Source organism: Cyprinus carpio, unplaced genomic scaffold, assembly GCF_018340385.1.
Source record: "Cyprinus carpio isolate SPL01 unplaced genomic scaffold, ASM1834038v1 S000006759, whole genome shotgun sequence".
Lineage (NCBI taxonomy): Eukaryota > Metazoa > Chordata > Actinopteri > Cypriniformes > Cyprinidae > Cyprinus > Cyprinus carpio.
In genome coordinates this window covers 1,914,525-1,924,834 of record NW_024879356.1, presented here as the reverse complement: position 1 = coordinate 1,924,834, position 10,310 = coordinate 1,914,525, and the positions used below count along the sequence as shown (strand labels likewise).

Genomic DNA, 10,310 nt, shown 5'->3' with positions numbered 1-10,310 from the left:
GGGATTTATTTACCATTCCATTATTATTTAACGTGAAGCTTTGAAAGTGTACTTGGTTTTTTTTTTTTTTTGGCTTTTTGAGCGCTAATTATTACACTCCGGCTCAAAAGGGGGCGCGCGCATACCGCGATTACATAGAAACATCTACTTGGCACACGATCTAATTCTCATGAATATTAATTTGGCTCAATGATTGGACGTTCCAGGAAAAAATTAAACAACGTCAGTACGCACTAATTAATATGCATGAGCTGATTATCGCCAGTAGTAGTGCGTCTCATGGAGGACAGCGAGCTCTTGATCCTACAAAAAGCACATGACGAGTTCAACAGTAAGAATTATAAACCAGCAGAGGAATTATACACACAATTCATCGAGGCTTGCACCAAATCCAGGTATTAACGACTGTAAATTTATTCCAATAAATTAGTCAGGAGGACAGTGGGTGAACATTAGCACAGACGATTGCTTGCCACCGTGTTGATAAATTAAAGATCATATTCACATGTTTGTCGCTAATAATCACATTTTCGTTTATCTAGAGACTGCAGTGCTCATGATTTGGCCATCGCCTATAATAACCGAGGGCAGGTGAAGTATCTGCGGGTAGATTTTTATGAAGCCATGGATGACTACACCTCTGCCATACAGATCAGCAGCCGGTTTGAAGTGCCACTTTATAACAGGGGATTGAACGTTACAGATTGGGTAGGAACAAAAAAACGCCTAACCATTAAACATGGGCTCTTACGTTGCTGTAGATAAAGTGTTTAAAACTAGTTTGTTTGTGCTTGTAAAAATTAGCATAAACCCTATTTGAAAATTCCATCATTAATTACTCACCCTCATTCACCTTCAGAACACAAATTAAGATATTTTTGATGAAATCTGAGAGCTCTCTGTCCCTGCATAGACAGCAGCACAACTGAAATGTCCCAGACCCTAAAACGTTGTAAAGGACATCGGTGGCTCAACTTCAGTTTTGCAAAGCTACTAGAATACTTTTGTGCACACAGAAAACAATTCTTCTCCCGAGTTACCATCTTCTAGCATTTTGAAAAGTACCACAATGCATGTTTTATCACAAGCGCTGCCTGGGCAGGGCAAGGAACATCATCAAGGATGCCTCTCACCCTAATCATGGACTTTTTACCCTCCTTCCATCCGGCAGGCGTTACAGGAACCTACGCTCTTGCACTAGTAGGCTCAGGAAGAGCTTGAGGCCCCTGACCTTCTGAACTCCACAACACAAATCTAACCTGCACCTGCTCTCTTACTGCACTGGTCACAGTACTATACATACATGTATTTGCACTACTCATATTTTGCACCAGACTGTATATGTTCAAGCTACTACACTGTAAACTGTCTAACGTTGTTACTGTACAAAAGCACAGTAAACTATTTCTATAATAATATTATTGCACTACTGATATTTTGCATAGAATACATTATTTAACAATACTATGTACACTCAACCAACTGTATTTATTGCCACGATGCTGCTCTTCATAATGTACATATAATCCTACATTGCATTCCTATTTATATTCTGTACATACAGATACTGTACATACATATAAAGATTAATACTTTATATAGCAACTCCACTGTACATTCTGTAAATCATAGCTTCATTACTCTGCACTTTTATGTATATAAAAACACTATCTTCTTGTACTTCTGGTTAGATGCTAACTGCATTTCATTAGCTCTGTACTTGTACTCTGCATAATGACAATAAAGTTGAATCTAATGTAATCTAATATGTGTGCTTTCCTCAGAACATAATCAGCGTTGTTTACGTTCAGGAGAAAGCACACACCTGTTGCATTGAAGTTGAGCCACTGTCACATGGACTGTTTTTTACCGTCCTTAGTAAGTTTCTGGGTCTGGGAACATCTCAGTTGTGTTGCTGTCGGTCAGAGAGCTCTCTAATTTCATCAAAAATATCTTAATTTGTGTTCCGAAGATGAACAGAGGTCATATGGGTTTGGAACGACATGAAGGTGAGTAATTAATGACAGAATTTTCACTTTTGTGTGAACTATTCCTATTAAAGTTTTGTAGTTTTTTCCTCAGAGCATGCTTTCTGCCAATGTGTTGTATTCCACTCAATGTGTGCTGTTTGATGTTCATTGTGTTTTTCCATCTAAGGCTTTTTCAAAGAAGCTGAGAGTGACTTTCGGAGAGCCCTGGAACTGAATCCTAATTTTCAAGATGCTAAAGAAAGTTTGCGGCAGACACTACTGGACCGTGAAGAAAAGTTGAAGAGAGGCTTCTGAAGAGAACTAAGCATTAAATTGTATAATCAAGCTCATTAAACTGTTGATTGAACTAGAAGTTATATTGTCATGGACTATCCAAGGAGCATATGATTGTGCAGTCATGAGTTGAAATGACATTCAAACATTTAGGCCTGGTTTCACAGACAGGGGTTTAGATTTAATCTGGGATTAGGCCATAGTTCAATTAAGATTTTTGAAGTTAATTTTTTATAAGTATTTTTTTTATAAATGTAAATAATGGCTTATATTTTAAGCCTTATATATAAACCTTAAGCCTTGTCTGTGAACGATAATGTTTCTATATGCAGAGTGATAAAGATTTATTAACCTGCTAGAAGTCTTTCAAACTTTGTGAGTAAAGGGTCAATCCTTTTGGACATTGCTCAAGATACGAGTGAAAACCTTTCTAAATAAAATGCCTGACTGTACATTTCAAAATACATTGATAAATTGTTGATTTCTCAGTCAAAAGGGGTGCAATAATTATGTTTGGTTGTTTGTTTGGTTTTATTAACAAAAATAAAAAAACTCTTTAAAATGTGTTGCCTTTTGCCTGTTTGTGCTCTTTGTAAACTTTTAAAATATGTTGAATTTTACAAGACCTGCCAAGAATATGTCTGGAACATATATTTAACTCTAAAAACCAAACATAAAATCATTATTTATAGTTTAGATTTTGTGTTGTTTTGTTGATTTAAACAACAGAATTGTATTATATTATATTTTATATTCTCAGGTTTAAAAATACCTAAAAGGAAAATCTACTCATCTTGTACACTGAAATAACTATTTAAAATCTACCAAAAGTATTTAACCTTTCCAGTAACCAACACTGTTTATACCATTCCCTAGAAATGCTACATTTTATTGCAATGATTGTTAGCAAATCTCAGCTATCACTCACTAATATGTGAGTTATTCCTCCCTCTAAATACTGCAGCATAATGGTTAACTCATGACACCTGCTCTTTAGTTGATGACAAGCATCAACTGTGCACAAGCGTTAGCTGATTTATACATTTCCTTTCAGAGCGTGTCATGCATTTTTTTTTGAGCTCTTGCACTAGCAGGATTTAAATTGTGGTGGTTTTCATTGATCTTGACCACCTGAAAACAGAGAGGCCTGTTTGTGAGCAAAGAATGACATGGCTTCTTGGGATTTTGTAAGTTAGATTCTGTGTTGAAAAATATTTGTTGCTGTTTCTTATCTAACATTTGTTTTAATTCTCTTCAGTACTTTTTGGCTGTTGATGGTTATGATTTTGGCACAGAAGAGTTCCAATGTCCTGTCTACACAGAGGAATTTCAATGTGGTGCCAGCACAGAATTTTAACCAACGTATGTTTTCTATGTACACTTGTATCTCGTTTAGGTTGCAGTAGGTCACAGTCTGCCATTTTGCCATTTCTGTTTCTTTCAGGAACAGGCCTGAAGACTGATGTTCTGGGAAGTTATATGAGGCTAACTGTAGACAAGTCTCTTACTCTTGGAAATCAAGTTGAAATTTGATGCTCTCAGTAAGTTACCTGCAAAAATAGTAATATCTGCCAAGAAAGATTATCATCTACATTGTTGTCATTACCCTGTCCTTTTTTTCCTTTTCAGATGGCTCCCAAATTGAACCTTTTAACTCCAAGCTTGGCTGCCAATGTGGTTTTAGTATAGACTCTGATCCCTGGGGTAACATACAAAGTCTTTGCTTCTCTCCTCAACGGTTTTGCAGCAAAATGAGGTAACCCTGGCTCTATTTGGCCCAAAGAGTTGTCGTATCCTATCTATCTTCTGGCTTCAGTAGTCCTTTCTGCATTCCGGATGATAGCGAGTTTGATGTTGACAGCGCCTCCTACCGGTGTGGATGGGTGTCAAATCGGAACAAGATGTCCTTTGAAGTGGCGAAGACCTGTAACTATGACCAGTGGGCCCCCCGCGTGAAGTCCCTTTGCGACTCGGAATTATATGGAGGTAAAACCTTGGTTTGCTAAGTGCTATACAACAATGCTAGCCATAGTAGTCTTTATATTGTCCTACATGTTTCTCCTAGGTTTCTGGTAATCGATTGCCAAGAATGAAATTTACGGCCTTGCGTAGGCGGCCTATGCCCCCGATCAAAAATGTTAGTTACAGTGCGACCAGTACTGTTCCTGAGGTACAGTGTTTTTCAGCTCTTGTTTTTGAGTTTGCATGGCACATGCTGCTTGATCAAACAAGCTTCTGCCCGCTCGTCTTCCAGGCCATTTACCTCTACGTACAACATCTGGAGGATGGTGTTTTTTCACGCCTAATCAAGAAAGCTATGTTGTTGGAGGATTTGCCCTGAGGACAGGATATTGGTGTAACAACAACCAGGTCTCGATTGGTGCTACGAAGTGGTTATGACTGGTCCCTGACACCTCTGTGGAACAATGTGAGTATGGGAGACGTTGGTGCTGCTGCTTAGTAGTTTTTCTTGACCAGTGTTGCTTCTGCTGTAACAGGTGGGCAGGCTTGCCAATGAAGATCTTCAGGGGTGGACCACCCTACTTCCAAGAAAACAGTGGTCCGTTACCAGGTGGATACTGTTGCTGCATGTCCCAACTGGTACGTGACACTATTCCCAATAGCATTTGACCCACGGGGGGGGGAAACAGTATTTGACAGGGTTTTCATTCCTTGTCCTGCAGAGCCACTTTTTCTGTTTTATAGCGTTTACTTCCTAAATTAAATCTATCTCTGAATTAACTTCTAAAGGTCTTTTGGTTCACTTGAAAATCGCAGTCGGGTTTTTTGGGCGCTTAAACTCTGGAGATCTCCAAGACCCATGATGGAAGAACCTCTGATCTGCTGTTGCTTCTCTTTTAGGTGGGCTTTCTTTTACGGATGAGATGATCAGGCCTGGAACTTCCCATCCCCCGGTTTTAATCCACTAATGCGTTCCTACTCAAAACAGTATCTTGGGATGTTCAGGGAATAATGGGAAAGCAGATAGATTTCGGCGCAAATGACAGCTAGAGGCTACGTTTTGACGTCCCAGTAGAAGATCAACTTCGTAATGAAAATCCCAATGGGTGACCAAGATGGCTATTACAAGGTTTGGTTTCTTGCTTTAATTTGGCAACTTTTAAGTCTTGTGCTTAAACTAATGGTTAACTCCTGTTGTAGGAGTCATGCTGTAAACAACCAGTACCATATCACATACAACATTGAGCCAATGCTGGAGTTACTGTGGAGTGAGGGAGGCATGGATGCTACAAGATACAAAGTCCTCTTCCCCATCAAGACCCCTTTTATGCCTAGACCACCCCAGTTTGTTGACTGTGAGTGTTGAAGGTTCTTTGACATATGTGTCTGGCAGGGTGTCCTTTTTTTGTTTTGTTTTTTTTTGTTGACCTACAGGGCGGGATAACAACATCCATGTGAATGCGCTTTGAAGTCCTGATCTGAAGGTCCCAATGACACTCGATACGCTTGGGAGCGCGCAGAACCAACATTGACCTCATTTGCGACGCAATGGTTTTAATCTATGGGATAGATGAAGAAACACTCGTTGATAGTGATGAGCGGCCAAGCATCTTTTTTTTTTCATTCTATCCCAAGTGGCCCAGGGTACTAATTTCACGTCCAACACCTTTTCCAGTAATACTGTATATGAAGGAAAGAAATTAATGTCTTGAAACATTTAAAACTTTGTGCGGTTAATTCAGAACGGGTAACTCTGTTGTGCAGCGTGAACCACCATATTACACATAAGTATAAATGTTTCAGTTGCATTGCTAAACAATGTAAAGGGGTCCTTTTTTAACGAAAAAATGACCCGCTAGGACCATAGTCAGTGGAGACCTGTTTTGTAATGCTTTGGCCAAAAAGCTTTGAAATATGAGCCAGTGGCAACCAAGGCATATGCCCCTTCCATGGTTTGTGTATGTAGGGTGTGTGGCAGTAACACATACCAGCCTTCCAAACAATAAGCCAACCCCGAGAAACTTGTTGAAAACGCTGTACAATTCTTGCTGCCCACCAAAACTGATGACGGACAACTGAACTCCATGTCTGACTTGCTGCAATTAGGCGTGGAAGGGGGTTGAGTTATGTCCTATCGCGGGGCCGAACTTTACTACAGGGATGGCGGCTGGAAAAAAGCGAGCGACTTCCTGGTTGGAGTCGTTACGAACATTAAAAACAAAGGCAATCTTTGTGACTGTACATTGTATTTGTTCAAATTGATATGGTCTGTGTAAGATGGGAGTGTAGGGCTGTACTAACCGGACACTGGGGGGTCACCAGTTGCCCTTCCATGGTTTGACTTATTAAACCAATATCCTGTATTTCGTTTTTTGTAGTATACACCGTGGAGAATTACAAGACATTACAGTTAGGTAGGCCTAAATATTGCGGCCAAAGTGTATTTTTTCGATGGAGCTCCTGTTCGCAAGAAAAACATATACCTGCATGACTCTCAATGGAATTATAAGGTTGTTTTACAGACACAAACTCCGCCCAAGTTGCTACCAACAACAAACTAGTAGTAGCCGTGTTTTCTCGCGTTGGTCCTCGCCCCGCCCCCCATCGGGAAAATCGCAATTACGGGGCTAAACATACTGTATTGTTTTGTCTTTTTTTTTTGGTCGTCAACAGACCCTAGCACTATCCTTGGCAGTGACCACAGCTGCGTGTTGTCTGATTGCACAGCCTCCCAGCTGCAGGTAATCGTTAAAGACAGGTCGGTATCTACAAGCAGTTTTTGTTTTATATTTCAAAAACGCAGCAAGCTCTATGATAGATTCGCTTTGCGCATCAAAAACTGAAATTTTTTTTTTTTTTTTTTTTTTGATTTCTGATGGTTACTTGCAGCTTAGAACAAAGTTTTTTAACTCAGTATCACAAATCGAAGAGAATCCATTGAGCATTGATAATTTGTGTAATAACTGCGCTTAGGTTAGAACCCATGCAAACACAATTATGGGGAAGAGGATCATTGGGATCACTCTCCACCAGGGGGTTAAGCAACGGAAGGTCATTGATGAACGCGGCTTGGATGTTCACAGAGTGTGTACAAAATGTATTCATAAATTTGACTGGAAGGAAAGTGCACAAGCACCAGGGATGACCACAGCATTGGGAAGGTGGTCGGGAAACGCTGCTTCCAGCAACTTGGGGAGAGCTTCACAAGGACGGGACTGACGCAGGACGTCGCGAACATAATCAGCCACGGTCGAGCGGGAGGACGTTTCCAGGAAATGGGCTACAAGTGGTCCCCATTCTAGAAACCACAGCCCAACTACTGAACCAGCACAAAATACAGTGAACCAGCATCCTCCCTGGGGCTCCGGCCGGCAACGATGGAACTGGGCTGTTGCTCAGTGGTCCCTACATGTCTCTTTTCAGATGTGAAAGGGGGTGTGTTTATTGATATTTTTTCATTTCATTTGGAAACCTAAGGCTGAAGGAAGACTGGCGAAGCACAGAATCGCAAGTCCAGGGTGCCGTTCCGACATGTCAGTGATTTGGGTGGCCGTAAGGTATGCTGGAGTTGGTTCATTTGTTAATCGAGTGTCCAAGGAGTCAATGCAAGCGTCTTAACCAGAGATATTGGAGCAACCTTACGCTTCGGTCTGTGAAAAACTCTATGGAGACTTGCTGATGTCATTTTGTCAGCCAGGACACTTTAGCACCTTACCCACAGTTGCCCAAACACCATCATCAAGTGGTTTGCTGAGACCATGATATTACTGTGCTTGATTGGACAGACCAACGTGATCTCCTGACATGAAGAATCACAGAGCAATCTATGGGTTCTGGGAAGCCGGAAGAGAAGGTACCATGCTGAAAAACACTACAGAGGAGGCTGAAGGGCCCGCTACCAACAGCAACCTGTGCTTCAATAACGTCTCAGCAGTGCCGTAGGTCTAGATTGCCGTTCATGCCACGCCGCAGTCATTGAAGCAGTACTTCGTGGCAAAAGGGCGGCACCCAAACCAAACGATTGAGTGCAATAGATTAAACCTACTTTGGAGATCTTCGAACACTTTTGTTAACTCTTGTTGATCTTTGAGGAATAAGATTCTATTATTGCGCTATTGCCTTTTTAGATTTCCGAAGCTGTACTTCGTGAACCATCGCTGGAATTAAAACAACTTATTGGAAATATTTCAGTCTTGCTGTACAATGAATCTAGCATATATTTTTAAATGATTTCAGAAAAATGCTCTTTTCCATGATATTCTAATATTTGAGCGTACCATGTACATATTCGTTACAAGTACAAGTTTTTGAGGCTGTGAGTAGTGTCCCCTTAAAAAAAATAAAGCGCCAGTGTTAGATCTGTAATATTTACACCCTATGGCTGTCAATCCACTTGTAGCGGAATTGGCTTGATTTACAAACACTGACGTCAAATAATTTGTTTCTTTTTTTTTGTGTGGTGTGTACGTTTTTAGAAGAGCAAAACGGGTATTCCGAGGCTGTGCACGCGCTGTATAGTGATAAATCCCGGGGGTATCTGGAAGGGGTGGCAGGGGCAACGCGGCGCGAACATAACACCATTCATCTTGTGCTTACGATACAGACCCTTTTTTGTTTTTTTTTTTCTTTTTTTCGTGGGTCACTGGATGCGAAGACCAACAGGATTTGAGGATGTAATCTTGGGTCCTTTCCTTTCATGTGACCCTGAAGTGGCGGAATCCTTCTCCGCGACTGTTGTCCCACTGGAGTCTCTACGTTGGGCAGTGAGAGGGCAATGCTAAGGGCACTCTCACCGTTACAGGAACAAACGCTTATAAAAATGGCTCCACGGCGTGACGACTTCAAGTTCCCTTCGCTGACCGGTGGTTGTGAGGAAATTGTGGGAGTATAGCATGGTCCTTCAGTGATAGACCTGTGTGTTATCGCTGTTGCAGCTGGAATGTGTATTTATTTTTCTCCCCAGTGAACGGAAAGTCGAGATGCCTGTTAGACAGTTTTATACGTCTTCAATGTAACACATTCGGATGTTGATCTGAATCTGCCGGGATGAGAAGTCCACTCCAGTCCTCACATCACGCGTGTCATACTGTTGACGTAAAGCCTTCACCGCTATCGGTACGCGGTCACTGCTTAAATTAGAGTGTCAAAGATCCGTTTTAGGTTCATTGTTACATGGATCATTCCTCCCATCACAGTGGTCTTCCCAAGCCGTGAATGGCAAAATACTTGTGGATGAAGCGAGCATTACTATCGTTGTAATTTCATTTGGAGAAATCTGGGGCATTAAAAATCTTAATATTTATCAAGTTGGGTGTGCGTGAAATGACGAGACTCCGATCCTGATGGTGAACGGACGTCCGATATAAAGGAGAAATCCCATACATAATGATGCTTGACAGGTGGCCTTCCTTCTTTCATGCGGGTGTGGCTTGAGGTTATGACTTCTTATTTTGTTTTTGTCGTTTGTTTCGCTTCTCTCTTGGGCGGGGACAGACATGCTGTATTTTGTGCTTTTCAGCTGATTTACCCATCATCATGAGGGCTACGGATTGCGGTGTTACTCGTGGATGCGCATGATGAACAAAATGGAAACTAATGGGGGGGGGGGGTGACTTCTCCCTGGTCCTGCAAGTTGTTCCCATGACCCTGATTGGTATGCTTCTTTTGCATTGCGGTGTTATTTCAAGGTCTTAATTACGTTTTAACAGTGGGCTGGTGCCTATTTGGCCTAGAGGAGCGTGTAAGGTTTTGGCCATGAACTTTCCAGAGTGTTTTAGCAATGGCACAAGGGTCAGCCCTCGCAGTGACCGGTAGCAAATCCGTACCCCCAGATTGTCCACTAGTCAGACTAACCGCTGCGGATCCTCTCATGTAGACCCAATCACAGCAACGATCGCTTCGCCTACTCTGCTCTGTTTTGTGAGGAGCAACAAGCAGTGTGCGCAGACGAAGATAGAGGGTATGGGATTGTAAAGATTATTAGAAACTGGCACTGTTAGTATTTGCGGACGCGCGTGCTTATGCTCGTCTCACCTTCAGTTCGATGATGCGTGTGACGTATCATGCGAAAATCCCTCTGTGTAA

The 10,310-nt window shown here is 41.6% G+C and overlaps 1 long non-coding RNA gene and 1 pseudogene across 1 annotated transcript; both read left to right on the top strand.

Annotated features, from left to right (window-relative positions):
* Nucleotides 1-224: 224 nt before the first annotated feature.
* Nucleotides 225-2,381, top strand: LOC122133954 (annotated as a pseudogene).
* A 948-nt stretch (nt 2,382-3,329) lies between these two features.
* On the top strand, nt 3,330-3,789 carry LOC122144771. The gene is made up of 3 exons (XR_006159836.1): nt 3,330-3,451; nt 3,523-3,626; nt 3,709-3,789. It is a non-coding gene; the product is annotated as an uncharacterized LOC122144771 (long non-coding RNA).
* Nucleotides 3,790-10,310: the final 6,521 nt, after the last annotated feature.